This window comes from Mastacembelus armatus, chromosome 7, assembly GCF_900324485.2.
Source record: "Mastacembelus armatus chromosome 7, fMasArm1.2, whole genome shotgun sequence".
NCBI classification, from domain to species: Eukaryota; Metazoa; Chordata; class Actinopteri; order Synbranchiformes; family Mastacembelidae; genus Mastacembelus; species Mastacembelus armatus.
In genome coordinates, this window is record NC_046639.1 from 18,065,903 (window position 1) to 18,085,046 (window position 19,144).

Genomic DNA, 19,144 nt, shown 5'->3' on the forward strand with positions numbered 1-19,144 from the left:
CCGTCATTTTTACTATTATTATTTTATTATTATTATCATTATCAGTTGATTTTATTGTGACTGACAACAATCTCTCGGCCCTCAGCTCAGGGATATTCCAGCTCATCAGGACGGATGGTCTCAGCAACACCTGTTTTCTTTCTGTAACTTTAGCTTTACATCAACAGTAGGTGGGAGCTCACTGACTGTTTTCACTTCTGAATTTGAGTAATAACAGCTCCAGAGCAGATTTTTCCCAGGCCGCCTGGTTAAGTCCTGTACTGAGTGACTGCAGAGCTAAGTGTATGTGTCAGATTATGGAACTTCTATGAACAAGTCAGATCGAGTACCAAGCTTTCCAAGTTTTCTGTTTTTTCCAGGATAAGATCAAACTGGTTGGTTCTGTTCTATTCAGACTTTCAGGTCTCCCATGCTGTCGATGAGACAGGACTGGACTGTCCACATACTTCTGGCCACTCCCTGTGTGTGTCTGTGTGTGTGGACATTTGTGTTTCTCTCTCCCTCTTGTATTTATTTCATTTTATCCTCTGTGCTGCTGGCTCCTCCTGTTCCAGTCAGGGAGAGGGATTTCTGAGTCTCCTCATTGGCTCACAGCCCCCCCCCCCCCCCCCCCCTCTCCGGCTGCCTTGTCAGCCTGAGTAGAAAGGGAGGGAGGAGAGTGAAAGTGGAGAGGCAGGCAGGCAGACGTGTTGCAACAGATGGCTTTACCGAGGAACTCTGGGACGCCGTTAGACAGAGGCAGAGGCAGGCAGGGAGGGGTGTAAGAAAGTCAGCGCTGTAACAGAGCACAAAAAAGAGACCGAGTGAGACTTCCTCCCCTTCGTCCTTCTCACCACACACACACACACACACACACTCCCAGGAAGACATGCCAGAGTGAGCTCAAGTTTTGTGGATTTGCGTAAAAGGAGCAACAGCAAGAGTTTTATGGAGGGGATGAGTGTGTGAGCTGAGCCTTCATCCTCCTCTTCCTCTTCCTCCTCCTTCCAGAGAGGAGAACACCTGCTGACATCGAGGAGGTCCTGAGGGAGGAGCAGGAGGTACACGACTCTTTCTACTCTGTTCTGCTTTAGTTTGGTCAGTTTCTGTGCTGCTGTGCTGAGTTCTGCTCTACTTCCCTGTGTCACTTTCTGTGGCCGGAGCTGTGATTCCCAGCAGCTTCATTGCTGCGTGCGCTGCTTTACTCCCCGCATGGGTTTTCAGGCCATGTTGTACTTGTCACACTAGTTTTTGTGTTTTAATGTGCTGCTTCAAATGAATGTGGGTTTGTTGCTTCATGCTCGCAGAACACGTGTGTGTGTGTGTGTGTGTGTGTGTGTGTGTGTGTGTGTGTGTGTGTGTTTCAGCTGGGCAGAACTGAGCTCAGCCAGGAGGGAGGACAGAAATAAAGTAAAAGAAGGAGTGATGAATGGAGGAAGGAAGGGAAGAAAGGAAGGAAGGGAGGGAGGGAGGGAGGGGAGCTGTTCCACCCAGCTCTGTTTTATTATAATAATAATTTTTTATTTTCCACTTTTCCTGAGTAACAAAGGGCTTCACTGGGAATATAAAGATACCAAACAGGCCATAAAAAGAAAATAGACAAATAGAAACCATGAAAACAAGACTGAGGCTGTAAAGCTGACTGGAAAGAAACCAACTTGTGAGGCGAATGAAAGTCGAGGCCCACGGTTGGTCTGGAGGGAGGTGTCAGTACTGTCTTTGGATCAAAAGGGGTTTTCCTGCTGTGGGCATGAAAGTGTTTTGTGTACAAGGATGAGTGAATATGTTAAACTATGTGTGAGATTTTTAACCAGTTAGACTTAAGGAATGGTTCAGTCACTGATGCATCATGATCGCCAGAAAGTTTAGCTCAGATACCCATGGTCGTCTAGTTCTAGTCCCTAAAGACAACCCCCGAGGTGCAGTGGAAAAGACCCTGTGTCATCCACGTCACAGCTGAAGTTTCCAAATCCAATATTTCCACAGTATGAACAAACCAAACCAGATGTTCTCGGATCAGATCTGGACCACTTGCATATGTGGTCCAAGATCTGATTCCTATCCGATCTGTGAGTGTGCGAACATCGTCACTGCAATGTGCTCATCTGTCATAGTCACATGGCCGTGCAGATTTCAGCCTGTAACAGACGTAACACATGCACGGTACAGAGACACACGTGACAACTCAGGCCCAAGGCGCCTCCCTGGTCAACATGCGCTACTACAGACCAGTGCAGGTGATCAGCTCAGTCCATGGGGGGCGACATCAGCCACTTCACTGGTTGTTTCTTGTTCACTCTTTCGTCTTTCACTTGACGCAGTGAAGAATGCAGCAAACGTTTTTTAGCTCCTACTCCAGAGTAGGTGCTTTTCCAATACAATAGCAACCATAAGTGACGTTTTTGTCAGAATACAGAAAAAACACAATTTGACAGACGTGGGAGTCTGGATTTTCTACTTGCATGAGAATTTTCAGATAGATCCAGAAGGATCAAAACAGAACGTGAACATTTTTTCCAGTGTTGTTCTTGAAGGTCGTGCAGAAGTGACATCGCTGCAGCAACCATCAGATGACTTACGTTACTTCAAACTTTCCTATTGGGCGGTGTGAATGCAAACAGAAAAAAGGCTTGTATGGTTTGTAGTTCTCGGATCCGTTCTTCGTGTGGTCCCAAAGCACGTATGTAAAAATGAGTGAAGAACAGGTTTTTCCAATATCATGCAGCTACAGCTCTGCTGGTTCCAAACTGGAAACCAGTTCTCATACAAGATCCCTGAAAACTTCTGAAATCACTTCCCAGCATCCTCAGCTTCTCTGCGTCATCTTTCTGTAATAAGTGCACCACGGTAATTATTGATGCTTTGTTCAGTGACAGTTACCTGTTGACGCGTGTGTGTGTGGTCCGACTGGTGTGTTGGTGCGGCAGCTCCAAGCAGCGGAGGAGGGCACGGGATTAACAGTGAGTGGAAAATGCTGATGGGGGTTTCCCCTCCGCTGTTCAGAGAACTGCTGCAGGCCTGAAGAATGTGCCTGCTCCTTCTGTCCTCAGTTGGATCAACAAAGAACAGAAAGCAGAGCAGCCTCAGGACAGTCTGCCGTCACGCGACACAGCCTGGGTCTCTGTGCGGTGATGACACTGTTGCCTAAAGCTCTTTGTCCTTTGACCTCTCGACCTTTTGTTCCCTCTGCGCTTCTGACTGTACTTCCAGTGTTGTCACACTGTCACTTCGTGTTTCATCAGAAACGTCCTCAGCCCGGACGCAGCCCAGATGACCTCGCCTTTTCATTTCTCCCCCCGCACAGATTCATTTTTTATGTTGCGCAGCGCTCAATAAGGTTATAGTGGTTCTACATATGAGTCCTGATAGATGATGAACACAGAACAAGTCTGAACCAAAACCTGTAAGTTGGTGTAAAGGCTGCAGCAACAGAGAGATTAAATCTGCATGAACTCAGGTGGTCCACAAAGTGTGGTACCTTCAGCAGCCAAAGGACTCAACTTGGATTAATCCATATTATTAATAATCATTGGTCTGTGAAGATTCTCTGTGAAGTTATCTGAAGCTGACTCAACAACAAGAAGTCTGGTTGCCTTGACTCTTTTAGATGGTTAATAATTAGTTAGTCCTCAGTCAACTACAACCATGAAGTGCAGTTTATACATAACAATAATAATAATAAATATAATAGTAAATAACACTTAGATTTAATGCCATAGGCAATATTATATAATATTGTCTGAATAAAACTGTAACTGAGACCTAATTGTGAATGAATGTAACTGGAAGCTGAGGCCACTTTGGTTCAGATCCCCCCAGGTCCTGAGTCCTGAGCTGTGTGTCGCAAAACACTGAACCCTGAACACCCAGTGATGTAATCATCAAGTGTCAGCTGATACAACTCGGCCCGAGGTCAAAACCATGGCAACGCAGCTTAATGACCTTTGAATTTGTTACAGTGTGTAGTGGTGTGAAGCATGTGAGGCGTGTGTGTGTGTGTGTGTGTGTGTGTGTGTGTGTGTGTGTGTGTGTGTGTGTGTGTTGGGCTCCATGTACAGTATACAACAAAACTGACTACAGTTTACAGGTTGTCAGGTCAGAGTGCAGCTGCTGTGGAGAAAATGTTTGTCACAGCCTCATTTAATAATCATTTAATACCAGACTGTAAACAAAAATGGCCGACATGACAATCGCCCCTTGGTGGCTGGTTGCAGTACAGGTCATAAACTTCACCCCCTCCTTATTAGTGGATGGGACATGAGCTGACAGGACGGGACAGTCCTGTGCTGGACCCTTCCATCCTGTTGTGTTTTAATGCTTTCTGTGGGTGGCTACGTGTTCATGTTTACATCATGACTCCCTCACATATCTGGTGTTTTTTGGTTGCATTAAGAAGTTAACACTGCATGTCTGAAAGATGCAGTTTAGCACATTTAGATACATCAACGATAATGTGACATACTCGATAGTTCTGACAGCGATCGTACTCTGCCCCCTAATGAATCTTCTCTTTAATCCTTCAGATCAAGAGAAAGTATGTGAGCAGTGCCAGCTGTTGTTTATACGTTGGTAAAAGTCAAGTGTGTCAGCAGCTTTACTTGTGTAATACTTCCTATTGCCACTAGAGGTAGGTGGTCGTAATGCCCCGTGCAGCCTGCAGGTGGCGCAAGCAGCACTGTGGACTGCACATGTTTCTGCAGTGTTGTCTCCAGGATTGTTTGTGATTTTACACCAGTGCTGCATAAATTACCTCATAAATCTCCTGCGCTTTAATTGTCCTTCTCCCAGTTTTCGTTAGACAGAAGGTCACCTAGCGGTTTTTCTGTTTATCTGGGAGCAGTCCTGATTGGCGTTCACTCTCCTTGTGCTGTTCTACGATAAAGCCCTGCCCTCCCACCCTCTCCCACCGTGCTCCCACACTGTGGCAGAATTGATGAAATTGGTAATCGTTACAGACCGCCACTTCGGAGCAGCTGACCTTCAGAGAGACTCGGAGAGGAGGATGGAGGGAGGCAGAGGGAAGGAGAATGAGAGGGAGCGGTTCTGACTTTAATGAATCTAAATTCTTTATAGAGCAGATTTAAACAGTGACAGTGTGCAGCAGCACTGGAGCCAAACTAACTGCACTTATTTCACTGTCACACGTACACAGTACATCCACTTACTTATTGCTTATTACTTATTAAAGAGAGTCTTAGCACATATTTCTGTGTGGGTAGATATGTACAGACTATCAACTGTTTCTAATTCTGCTCGAACATGTCTGTCACAATATTTCTTCCTCTTTTATCCAGAGAAAAAACTGTGACATTGTCTTTTCAGATTAAGTATCAAAATGAACTATCGCCAGCAGCAGCTCAGTGTTAACGCCATCGTGAACAACCCTGATCCAGAACAGGTTCAGACCTGTGGCTCCAAAGTTTTTTCCAAACCAAAGTTTCTACCACAGGCCTCATTTTCTTTGTAATCTGACAAAAATAACCAACCTTCCATCTGGACAATGTTTGTGTCTCTGTGACCCTGGTTCAGTTTCACTGCTGCTCATTTGGACTTTTTGATTCTAAAAAGTAAAGTTAGGTTTCAGCAGAGACGAGGGCGATGGTGGAATCAGAAGAACAGGAGCAGCTTTTATTTTGGAGACATTATTTTGGAGCTGGTGCACAAAAACAGGAAGTGGTGGGTTAAACTAGCAGCCCACATGGCTCTGTTGTACAGGCAGTAGTAGGTGCTTGTTGTAAAAAAGGGGACATCCTCTGGCCACAGTAAGTAAAGAAGGAAAAGGGGCGACGTATATGGACTAAAATGTGGTGGATGGGGGTCAGAGTGAAATGTTGTGTTGGGTAGTTTCATACACAGAGTCTGTGTCGAGGTTACAGCGTACCTTTGCAAGCAAAAAAAAACATTTAGTGTTTATTGTCTGGGTCAATTTATGTTCACATTCAGCAGATCAAATCATGTAGTGTCAGATATGTAAAGATTCAGATCCTTCAGTCTGCAGAGCCAGGTACTGCCAGCTGTTATCTGTACTCCATGCATGTAGCTGGGTGGCGTTCATGTTTTTTAGGCACATATGAGACTTGTCATGGGATTTGTAGGCTCTGCCAGATGTTCCAGTTGTTGTAGACAGTGGTGCAGTGCGTTGTTGACGTGTGAGCTCCATCTCAACTGTGGAGGATTAATAATCCTCACCTTTAATGACATAGCTGTGTGTTCGCACTTTGTGACAATGAAGGTCTGTGTCATGATAATGACGTACCGAACAAAACAGTGTGATGTGACAACATCAGAACATCTCCTCCTGTTTACCCCCCACCCCCTTTTTTTTTTACTGCGTTCGTAGTTTAAACAAGAAAAAGAAACTTTTTGATGAAAGTTTTGATGAGAAATTGAAACACCTTGTGTTCTTGTGGAATTTCTCCTGCTTTGCACAGTGTGGGATATTTGATTTTCCCTTTCACAGATGCTGAGACTAAAAAATAATCAGTGTGTGTGAGTGGAAACCGGTTATACAGTGTGGAGCTCATAACCTTTGCAGGTTTTAGTCATTTATGTTGCTGCAGATGGTGAGATCAAAAGCAGAAGCTGATTGAAGCAGCAGCAGTCAGACGTGACCTCCTGATGCCCCACCGGACGGAAATGCACACAAAGAGTGAGAAAGAAAATTAAAGCGTGCGGCGCCGTCTCCAGGACAGGCGCTGATCGGGTCGGTGTCTGTGTCCGCAGGGCTCCATTAGCTGTGACATGCTGGGCAGTGTGCAAGCAGACTGCTTCAGACCGACAGCAGCAGGAAGTGAAGTGAAGGTCACAGATGATTCCCATGTCCCGTGGGGAACCTGCTGCTGGTTCAGACTGACATTCTCCCAAAAATGCTCCACCTACTCCCACTGCTGTACCTTCAACAGTGAGGATGAGGAGACAAGGAGAAGTTAGAAAAGGGGTGGAGGAGAGGAAGTGAGGAGGAGATAAAGGAGAGGACAGAAGGAGTGGATAAGAGACCATGAGAGGACACAAGGAAAGGAAACAAAGACATAAGTAGAGGAGTTGAGGAGAGAAAACAGACAAGAAACAAAGGAGAGGAGGAAAAAGGAGACTAGGAGAGAACAAATGAGGAGAGGAAACAGGGAATATTGAGAATAGAAAAGGAAATGAGGATAAAGGAGTCAAGGTGAGAACGGTGGAGGTGAGGATGGGGAGAAGAAAAGGCTCGTGGAGAAGCTTTTCACTGAAGCCTGAATGAGAAATGGCTTAGGAAGAAGATGAATTGAGAACTGGAGCAGTTTTATAAACACACAACAACACACACCTGTCTACACCTGTCCACACCTGTCTACACCTATCTGCACCTACCTACACCTGCCTGCACCTGTCTACATCTGTCTATACCTGTCCACACCTGTCTACATCTGTCTGCACCTACCTACACCTGCCTGCACCTGTCTACATCTGTCTATACCTGCCTGCACCTGTCCACACCTGTCTGCACCCGCCTACACCAGTTTACACCTGCCTACACCTGTCTTTACATGCCTGCACCTGCCTACACCTGTCTTTACATTCCTGCACCTGCCTACACCTGTCTTTACATGCCTGCACCTGCCTATACCTGTCCACACCTGTCTGCACCTGCCTACACCTGTCTGCACCTGCACCTGCCTACACCTGCCTGCACCTGTCTACACCTGCTTGCACCTGCCTGCACCTGTCTACACCTGTCCGCACCTGTCTACACCTGTCTACACCTGTCCACACCTGTCCACACGTGTCTACACCTGCCTACATATTTCCACACGTTCCTACATATCCACCTCACTCCTTGGATACTGCAGTTACAGATTGCAGTGGTCAATAACTGGTGGCGTGTAGGATTTAATGTGTAACGTCTAAGAAAGATGTTTGGGGAAAAATTCATCATCAGTCAAATTAAACTGCACCAGTCTGAAGTGAAGTCTAGGGGTCAGGTTCAGATTCAGTGGACCTGCTGGAGACCTTTACTGTGTGGTCTTATTATCCAGCCAGCACACAACAGACCACCGGCCCAGCTAATTGGAGATGTTGCATTACCTCCCTCGTGTCTCTTGCTCTTTCTGTTTCTCACACACACACACACACAAACACAGCGACCCAGTGGGAATTGGCAGCTTGGAGCGAATTGAGAGAGAAGGCAGAAAGTCATTACTTCTCTCACTGGATTCTGTGTGTGTGTTTGTGTGTGTGTGTGTGTGTGTGTGTGTATGTGTGTATGTGTGTAATCCCGCCATCAGTATGCCGGTCATGCCTTGTGACAGAAGGAAGGAAATTGAAGAGAGGGAGAAAAAGACGATTGAGAGAATAAGAGGAGGGGGGAGGCGACAGTCCAACATGGAGTTCTTTTGATTACAGATGGTAAATGTGCCTTCAGTCACCTCCTCCTACTCCTCCTCCTCTTCTGCCTCCTCATCTCCTCGCTCCTTCTCACTCGAGGGATTTGAGGTGGACGTGAGAGGAATGGCTGGGGCTGGGCCCGCGTGTTCTACAGTATCTTGTGAGTGAGCAGTAGTGTTTTTATTTCAGTGCAGCGTGTGGCAGTGACATGGGGTCACAGAGTTCGCCTGTAAGGTGTTAGAAGCCGGAAATTCTGTCTTGAAGCTAAAGTTGCTGTAGTTTCATTGTGTTCTGTCATTTATTCATCCAAACTCACAGTTCAGTCTCACCTTCACATGATCCGAAGCTGAAGTTGTGGACGGAGATGCTTTTAGGCAGGAGATGATGCAGGTTTTCTCCTTAAAGCACGATTGGTTCCAAATGAAAAAAGAAAAAATACAGCTGTCCAGGCCTTTTCTTTGAATCTCATTAAATAAAGAAAGTGGACACTAAGTAGTTTGATGCACCTTATCTTTTGTCAGCTACTTGATTCAAATATTAAAGGTAGTTTAATATTGATCCAATACAGTGAAGGTTTAATTGGAGAGCGTGACTCCTGAAACGGACGAGACGAGACGAGACAGAGAAGACGTCTCACTCTGCTGGAATTATCGTAACACAGAGCAGACTTTTTTTTTTTCATCTTGCTGATGATCTTTGTCATAAGTCGTCAGTGCACCCAAATAATTTCTGACTGAATTTCAGCAATAGCAAACTTTTTATCATTAATGGCCACTGGGAGAAATTGCCAGCAAGGCTGAGCGGCGGCACTGTATCCCACTGTTTCACTCTGATACCTACACATTGAGTGTTTACCAGTAGTCGGGTGTTGTATTTCCAGTAGCTTCCACGTTTCTAAAGTGTCCATTAAGATGGCAGACATTTGGAGATGTATCCAAGCTGGATGTCAGCCCAAATGGATATCACAAAACACAGTCGCACTCACAGGCTAAATAGTAGAATCAACCAGAGTTTTAGTTACAGATCATTAGCTCATGTTTGTGTTACAGGTAGCTGTTTCATCGCGTAAAGAAATGCAGCCAATGAATGACTGGACTGCAGACTAACAACACACTGTAGCTTGAGATGTGGCCTCGGGGTGAGTGACGTGTGAGTGGATGTTGGAAAGGAGAGGATGCCAGATGTTCTCCTGTCCTCCCTGAGTCTGGGTGGATGTCAGTCAGAGCTGAGAACAAACTGAAACACCATCACAGAGCCCATGGACCTCCATTAACCGCCTGTATGTCTCTGTCTCTGCAGGACTGAACACATCAGGACACACCACACACTGCAGGTCAATCTCCTCTTTTTCATCAGTTGGGGTACAGCTGCGTGTTAACTCTGTTTTATAGGTTTATCATGTGTTTGTGCTGCCAAGTCTTACTTAGTTATTTCACTCACTATGCTGCACTTAAAACTAAATTATCTCATTTCCTCAAGATAAAAAAAAAGCATGCTTTTATTTCTGTAACCTACATAAGCCACTTATCTTCTGACTAAACTGGCCATAAAACCATACTAGTAGTATACTAAACATCAAATCTGTTGATCTCAGTTTGCAATGTCGTCCCATTAAATCCATGACTTTATCTTGGAATAATGGGAGATAAGACACAGCCTTATGTGTAATCTTAAGAAACTAAGATAGCGAGTTGTAATCACAAGAGTTTTTTTTTTCTTTATCTCAAGATAATGAGGCCATGAAGTTGTGATTTTGGTTGGAGGTGTGGTTGGCTTGCAGGAGGACTGCAGTGTGTCTGTTGCAGATGCACACACTGTTCCCTTGTTGTGACCCAGTAACATGAGCCTCACATTCTCACATTCCTGCTTAATGATGCAGGTTGGACCCGGACAATGAAAACACACAAACACATTTGCAGCCTGATACATTTGAACCTTTGGTTCAACTCATCAACGTACAACGCGCTCACGCATATGAAGTCATCGCCTCCAAGCATGCAACATGAAGAATAAAGCGGTGCATGTGAGGACGTTCGTTCTTCGGTCCATAAGCCAGCACTGAGGATAAACAAATGTGCACAGTGTTAGCAACCATCTAATCAGGATTTTGGACCCCAAAACCTGTAAAATATCAAGTGAGTCAGACTAATATATGTTCCACCTGGAGCTGGATCTTTTTTTTTTTCAGGATGGACTGAGGTAGACATCTGCATGTCAGCTAGGTTAGGTTCATATTGTACATGTGTAAAGGTTAAGGCAGTGTGCAACAACCTTTTGTACAGTCACCTGCCATCAGTCCATTCTCCTGTTGATTGTAGCAGCAGCTCTCTCTCGCTGTGTCTGTCTGCAGTGCTGTGCAGTCATTGACCCCATTTTGGATTTGTGGTTGACATAGTTTGGTTAGTTTGGTGCTGGCTGGTGAAACAAAAGCTTTTAGAGTCCGTGTAAAAACGGGGACTTCAGTTTTCTACTCATAGGTCATAGGTCAGACACAGGGGCCTCAGAAATCCTACATCACCATGTCTGTGCAAAACTGAAACAAACAACACTCTTAAATAGAAATCAGCTAACACGGATTTTCAGGTTCTGGACCTGTTTCGTTCAACAAAGTCATGTGATGGCCCTGCTTTACTGTCTGCGCTTCAAATACTCCTCCAACTGACTCCAGCCCCACCAGTAAATATAAAAACAGGCATAGACAGATTCTGGCAGTTATGCAGAATTCACAGATGAAGTCTTTAGTCTGTTGACGCAGCATGGGGCGGTGGACATGCTGAGCATCACGTGGTGCAGTGCTGTCTTAAATACCGCGTTCCAGCCAGCGCAGCCACCTGCACTGTTTTTAATGCAGGACTGTTTTTTGGTCTGAGACTCCACTAAATGACCCGTGTAGGCAGCTGCATTTATTAGAGCCAAAGCATCAGACTGAGGCATGTTGGGGCAGCAGAGCTCTCTAATGCTCACAGTTATTAGTCTGCAACATAAAGTGGGTGCTATCAGATCGCTATCTGCAGTAAAAAGTAATTATTGGTTCCTTAGACTGGGGCTGAATTTTGGCACCACAATGTCTTGAAATCTGCAGATAAACTGGCCCACAAATGTAACCTGGCACATTGCTGCTGTGGACTGAATTAAACAAAATATAGTTAGGAGTTCTTTCTTCCTAATGTGTGTTTTGCAAATGAGCTGAACAGCCTCTGAAAATGACCCAGCCAGAGTTTAGTTGCTGTTAAGACACGAGCGTGAACAGAGGAAGGCGAGCGAAGGTGAAGGATGATGAAGCAAGTTTGTGTGCGAGTGTGAACTCGGCAGCGTGGACAGAAAACATCATTTGTTTCCCCGCAGATGATCCGGGTTCAGCTCCAGATGACCTGCACTCCTCCACATTCCTGCGAGTGTGAGTGTGTTTTCCCACATGTGGTTCTGATCACGGAGACGGAGCGAGGTGGAAGAGATGAGACAGAAAATTCAGCAGGCGTTACGACTTCTTTTCCAGTTTCCATCCTACGAGCAGCCCGATGATTGAGCGCTTTATTGATTAACTGAGCTACTGTGATTGATTTCAGTGTGGTCGGTGCAAGTCAGTGTAAACACAGAATGTCACATTTTTTATTTAGATGTTAAACCTTTGACCTTTTTTCTTTTTTTTTCCTCCTAGCTGTTATTGTCGTGACTACTCCCGGGAAGGAAATAGATGTTGTTGCCCTGTTACTTGTAGTCTCTACAGTCTAACACACTTCTCCTCAGCCAGAGCGTTTCCCCGTTTCTGGCCTTTAGCCACAGATGTCACTGCGTATAAAACGTAGAAGCTGCTGGTTGCTGTCTATGTTTGACAGGTTTGACAGCTGGTGTTCCTGCAGGATCTGCAGGGTCAGCACAGCTCCACTGGATCCTGAGCAGTGCTGCAGAGGACATCCATGCACACGGTTTAAACAGAGCTTTTACACAATGATGAACTAGGCTGAGTTTGTCGGACGACGTCCTGGTGATGAAATTAATGATTTTATATTCTGTGTTTGTGCTGATCTGGTTAGCTGAGCTGCAGTTTTGTTGTTTTTCCCGGCTCTAAGGAAGAAAAAGCGATTTAGCTGTTTTCACGCTGCTGCAGTGTTTTACTGTGGACAGACGTCTCTGCTAAAATCCACCAGACACTCATTTGGGTGCACATTGTTTTTACAATTTTCAGATGTAGATGGTTTAATAGACACAGTCTGTGTGGTTTTTAAAAAGGTTTATAAAAAAAAAAACAGTGAAAAGTTCAAAACAAGTTTTACGTGTGGTTTGTTTAGTCTTTGTGGTTTCAGCTTTGGCCCAAATTTAAGTATCAGTTTCGTGTTGTTCATGTGCTGCTGAAATTAAAATCAGTTCAGAGCATTGTCTCTGTAAAACTGTTTGGAGGCATTCGCTGCACCTCCTCCCTGCTTCATTTCCTGGAAGCTCCCTACTGTCTCATATTAAAGCCAAAAAACAGAAATAAAAAAAAAATAAAAAAAACAGCCTGAATGTTTGCAGGAGATTTTGCTGAGTCAAAGGTGCAAAGTGCTTTCAGTTCAGAACAACATGAGGGATTCTATCTTTCTGTCCGTGGCAGAGCTGCAGCTACTCCATCTTTCACAGACTCTGAAGCCCTGCAGCATGTTGTTAATCAGCCATGTTGACGCTGTGTCTCCTGGGACTGAAACAGGGCAGCAATGTATATGTGTGTGTGTGTGTGTGTGTGTGTGCGTGCTGTCAAGGACCAGGTATTGTGTTATGTCACTGTCCTGTCGCAGTGAGAGATGACTCAGAGAAAGCTATTTGCAAAATTCAAATGTTCTCTCTGGTTTTCAGCACTGATCTGTCAGCTGACTGGTTGACTGGATTCATGTTGTGTGGTCACTTTGGTCAGCACCAAAACGTCCACATCGGATGTTTAAAGCTGCTCCCCCTAATGTCTCCTCGGCCTCTAGAGGGTCTAATGAGTCCAAACTAACTTCCACTATAAGCCCCTCCTTCCTGCTCTTTTGCCCCTCCCATCCCATCCTGTTTCCTGAAGCTGCGACATGAACTACAGATGCCTGGTTGGGACAAACTGTCCAGTCCAAAGCTAGCGTTAGCTGACTAAGGAGTAAATGTGTCAGTCCAGTAAAACGCTCTGGTTCCTGCTAATGTGACACAAAACACTAATGTTACACAAATCTCCAGTGCCTCCCAAATTCAGATCAGATTCATTCAATCCAAAGGTCTAATCAGGACCATGCTAGGTGCCTAATGCTACCAAAACCAGCAGCTTAGCTTTAGATGCTAACACATTCAGAAGGAAGAAGGCCACATGTGAATCCAATGTGAGTCCTTTGGGTGCTTTGAACACTCTCCATGTGAAAACGCCAAAGTCATGTCAACCCTCTCTCGTGCTAAAGAACGCTACCTCTTGGCTCTGGAAATGCCATCGTCCTGTTTCTCAGCAGCGAGGCATCCTTCCAGAATGGCAGCAGCTTTTACCACATTTTCTCTTCACATCCCAGCTGCCTCTGTCTGTCTGATGCATCCAGTGTGAATCACATCCAGCGTGAATCGCAGGCAGCAATGAATCATTTACAGCCGAGATTAAACATTTGGTTGATTATTTAAAAGGTGGAAAATTAACTGCAACAATTTTTTATCCATTATCAATTCATTCTTTTGGCATTACTTGTAGAAATGTTTTCCTGGTTGGTTATTCTAATACATTTAGTCGATCGGCATGTGGTATTTTTCACTAGGTTCTATACACACCAATAAATTAAATGAGTCAGATACCTCACTCTGTGACCTGACCAGTGTGTGACACTGTACCGTCAGTGACACCTGGCTAAAACTAATGCAGTGTGATATAAGAGCCCTGCATTAAACCCGCCTTCATCAGTTAGAAGCTTTGTATTGTATTTTTAGTAAACTGGAAGCTGTGAATGTAATGAAACAACAGCATTTAAATATTAAGTCAAGTTATAAATCAGTCAGACTGAAGCACAGGACAAGAGAAAGCACAGCAGCAGTTTATATCCAGTATAAACGTGTCTGTACGAGCATATATCACTATATATATATTTATGTGTGTCCAGTGGTCATCTCCCAGCAGAGCTCTCCTGCTCTCCATCAGTCTATTTCTGTCTCCGAGTGGGCAGGATGGATGAACTGCCTGAAGGGATGGAGGAGGGGGAGGGGGAGGGGGCGGTGGTGGGGGGCGACAGGAGGAGAAGTGCACAGTGTGTGATATATTTTCCTCCTGTTGTTTTGATTGACCTGTGTCATTCAGTGCAGCTTTTTGTGTCGGATCTGTTCTGTTCGTAATAAATGAATTGGCGCTTTCTTCTCCAGGAAGGAGGGAGAGAGGGAGGGGAGGACTATAAAAGAAGTAAATAAGCTATGGATGGAGGGAGGGGAAGAGGAAGGCAGAGGAGACAACTATCAGTTTTATGATTTCCGGCTCTTGACATGAGTGAAATGTAGGTTTCAGGCTGAATTTTAATTGGTCGTTGTTGTTAAGCGATCACCTGAACCACCAAAGACCTTGAGGATCAGCTGAATCCCTGGCTTATTAGAAATTTTAGTTGGTTGTCTGACATGTGAGCAGGGCCACGGCCTGATTTCCCACAAGTCACTTAATCCCGACTCACAAATGTGCTTCTGCTTTTAATCCACGTACTTGCTGTTGATCATCTTTCAGGCTACACTCAGCTTAAGGTCTTCTGTAGTGAACAGACAGTAGGGGAAGTGGTTCTTGTCTCTCCTGCACACACTGGTGCATTCAGGGTTAACTCCCCATGGTCAGGAACCCTGAGTAATAAAGTTCATCTGTCGGTCTGTCTACTCACGCAGATATCAGAAAAAAAAACCCACACAAGGTTAAACAGAAGTATGTTGCAACGCAGACAGGAACTCAGGTTGGTTTAAACACGGAGTGGGAGTTGCGGTTGATGGAAAAAGACCAGATGTGTTCGTCAAGAATCATCTTCATATGTGAGTCTAGTTAACAAAAAAAAAAAAAATTTGGAGATTTTTCCAGCCCACCAAAGTGCTATGAAGTGAATTTATAATCTGAAGTCGTAAACTGCTGAGATTCGCACTGTGTTTGTGCATTTATGGCCTGACCATGGTTGTAAGAGCTGCAGCTGAATGCACAGGTGTTGTTTGGAGACATCCACACATCGTGTTGCATCAGCTAAACAACCTGTTCAAACAACAACACACTGGACGTGTTGTTGTGTTGCGTAGAGGAGGCATGTAGGAGCATTTCTGCAGAAACACAATTTGAGTCTTGGAGGAGTGAAAGAGCAGATTTGTGACGTGACTGCGGTCAGATGCCGCTGGCTGGTGGCTCAGAGTGTATCCACGTTGAGGCTGAGGGGGGCGGCAGCTGCTTCTCCTCCTGCTCTGGGGGGAAACAGCTGCCTCTCTAGTGGAGAATATCACCTCAGGGACTCACAGTGACGCACACACACACTCAGTTCTCCTGTGTGCCGACAGGTCAGCGGGCTACCAGGTGGAGGTGGAGGACGGGTGAGGAGAGGAGGAGCAGAGGGAGATGACGAGGAGGAGGAGGAGGTGTAACTGATGACTGCTGTTCCTTGCAGCCTTTGGCTATTTGTAACAAAAAACAGATAAATAAATAAACAGGACAAATGTCCCCTCCTGTGTGGAGGACAAACTAAATCTTGCCTCTGGCTCTCCTCTGCTGCTGTCTCAGAAACTCTAAACCAGAGAGGGAGTTTACACCCGGCAGCAGCAGAACACCAGGAAATCAATCCTGGGAAACACTGGACTGAGGTCGTACTCACGCGGTGGGTGTTTCAAAGAGCTGAGGCCGGCAGGGATTTACTGATTTGCATATCAAACCAGACTCAAAGTGTGTTCACACAAATGCTAAGCCAGTTTTAGAGGTGTGGGGCAACTGCATGAAGTCAGTGAACAGAAGCATGTGGATGCGCTGAGTTTATCCAAGACTTCACAGCCTGAGGTGTGTCTGCAGTTCGTACAGATTCACGACTGAGCATTGGACACAAAAGGTATTTATCAAAAGCCGTACATCTCATTATACATCTCTTTATCTTTCCATTCTGGTTTACTGCCAGTTTTATAAATGCACTGTTGGCGTGGACGTGTTCTGCAGTGTTCAGACCACTGCTGTTTATTTGTTTCTGAACCAAACCACAAGTGAGTGAGGAAATAAAACAGCCTTTCCATTATTTATTGATCTAGTAAAGTTCCTTTATCCTCTGACACAAAGGATCATGGGATATGGGAGAGGTGGGAGTGGGTTTATTCCCTGCTTTCTCAAATGAAACCAGTTTGGAAAAAAAAAACAGAAAAACATATACTTTTTGTGCAGAGTGCATACACTAGCTCTCTGCAGCAAAGAAGAAGAATCGCCTGGAGAGATTCTTCATTTCCTGTCAGCTTCGCCAACTTCCTGTCACCATGTTGATTTACTGTTCCATTACTCCACCTGTGGAGCTGTGTGTGTCTGATATTCATTGTTAGGGCTATGTGCACAGGTGAAACATCTGTTACTTCATTCTTTAAGGGAAATAATATTGACGCAGCTTTTTTGAACTTTAAAAATAAACAAGACTCACAGAGAAGAGCTCACTGACTTACCTGGACGAGTTTAAAAACACTAGCACTACTAATACCTGTGTAGTGGTTGTTTTTCGTGACATTACATCAATCAATGATTTATTGTTCTGGCACAATTCCTACAATTGAGTAGCTCAGGTGTCTCAGTTAAAAATTAGTACAATCATTAAAAATCTAAATACACAATAAAATAGATCTGTAAAAGTAAAACCCATTAGCATAATACAACAGCATTAATTAAACTAGGTTTTAAAGGACATGGTCTTCTGTCTGCAGGTGGGTAATCCACAGTCTGTGTTATTTTACACCAAATCATTTGCAGGTGCTTTAAAAACCCTCAGGGCTGCTGCGGATCACAGACAGGTTTATTTCCCGGCTCTAATGAGACTCTAATATGTTGTGGTTTGGGTGACACAACAAGACTCGGAAGCCTCGGGCTGCAGACTGATCACAGATTTTAAACAAGCGCTAACACAAACACCACAAGTGTTTTGTGTCGACAGAGATTTATTGTCTTCAGGTGAAACGTGATCGAACAATCAGATGTGTCTCCTGCAGATAAACGACCTGAAACCACATGAAAGAACCGAAAGAGCCTGAAACCTGCTCTGTCTGTCAAAAGGAAAAGACACTAACTTCAGAAACTCTACCTATGTATCGAGGCCCAAGGATGGAGATACAGATTCTGTCTTTGCATAACATTCTGCAGGATTTGCCAACAAACCATTGAAAAGAAATTGTAGTTTGACCATTATTGGCAGTCCATAGCTTATAGTCTTATTACCTGTCTGACTACTTCAATATTTATATTGAAATCAGTATAAATACATTATTTTAGGTAATTTAGCCACCAAATCATATGAATATAAGCTGAAAATGATCATTCTGATAATAAAACGAGTCATTTCATGGAGTTTTAAATTCACAGCCTTTTCCAGTGATTCCAGGGACAATGCTTTTGTGCCAGTGTGGGTCACATGATGAATGCAGAAGTTGTAGTAACGCTGTTTGGCCACTGGAGCATAAATGCCTCACAGCCCAGTGCTGTCTGTTTTCTTTCTCTGAGCGCCGCCAACGCCGCCAAAATCTGGGTGATCTGCTCTCAGTACTGTCCCTGAACGCATCAGTCACAACAGTAAAGTAAATGCGAAGGTGCTAATCTGCTGCTTTGACTGCACTTCTGACTCGACGTGAGATGTTTTTTCTTACCACCTTTCAGTGTTCAGTGTTGAACATTTACAGCTGCATGAAAGTGAGCGCATTGCAGCCTCAAGGGGGCGCTGTGAGCACTTTGTTAGAGTTGTTTACTGATGTTGTCTTGGTTTCAGGGTCCTGCTGAGCTGAACGTTGTCAAACACTGGGCACACTCCACAACAGGTAAGACAAACACACATATGTGCAGCTGTCTCTGATGAATGCATCAACCCCACCTAAGCCTTCTAATCTCTAACGCTGAAATATGTCCTCACACCCGTAAGATAACACTCAACCTGGTCCAGACTGCTGACCATACAAGTGCACACGTTTGTTTTCATTCCTCATGGGCACATTATGTGTTTTAGACAAACTATGGTAAGACCTTAGTTTACAACACGCTGTCTGTAAGGGAAACCTACTGCAGAGCCATTACCAGTCAGAAAGTCCTCCACCTCTATGGCACAGGTGCCCTGTGATTCACTGTTGCTCTCCATTATTCTCTGACCAGGACATGTCACAGTGACCCCCCCTTTCTTAGACCAAGTCTTCCCCCTAAAATTCAGTGAATAACTTCCCCACAATGTGAGTAATACCAGGCACACACCCACACACACAAGGCTGATTAGTAATTAGTCTGTGTGTGTGTGTGTGTGTGTGTGTGTGTGTGTGTGCGTGTGCGTGTGCGTGTGTGTGTGTGTCGATGTGGGTGCGTGTGTGGGGGGTCTCTGGATGTTTCCATGTGACTGCTCTGCAGGTTCTGCTGTGTCTATGTTTTATATGTTGTGAGAGCAACCAGAGGTCAAAAGGTCAAGCGGCGCTGCAGCTAACCCGTTAACTGATTAGTTCAGCCTGCTGCTGGCAGCGAGTCTGACTGCAGGAGGCGCACACACACACACACACACACACACACACACTGCCACATGATGCCAGAGGCCCAGTAGGCTCTAGCAGCCATTTCTCTCTCTGTCTCAGTGGATCTTGTTTCTGAGGCGCCTCAGTGACTCCTGCACAA

General features: G+C 44.9%; 1 protein-coding gene across 5 annotated transcripts in view; it reads left to right on the top strand.

Moving 5' to 3' along the window:
• Positions 1-668: 668 nt before the first annotated feature.
• The window catches only part of sulf2b (sulfatase 2b), a 52,685-nt gene continuing 34,209 nt past the window's right edge, over positions 669-19,144 (top strand). Inside the window, exons 1-3 of one of the 5 annotated variants that reach the window (XM_026331769.2) lie at positions 669-1,040; positions 9,640-9,673; positions 18,264-18,312. The gene's annotated coding sequence lies outside the window, so the exon portion shown is untranslated. Of the gene's footprint in view, positions 1,041-9,639; positions 9,674-15,847; positions 16,365-18,263; positions 18,313-19,144 lie in introns of those variants that run through there. The other 4 variants (XM_026331768.2, XM_026331770.2, XM_026331771.2 and 1 more) reach the window with 4 other exon arrangements.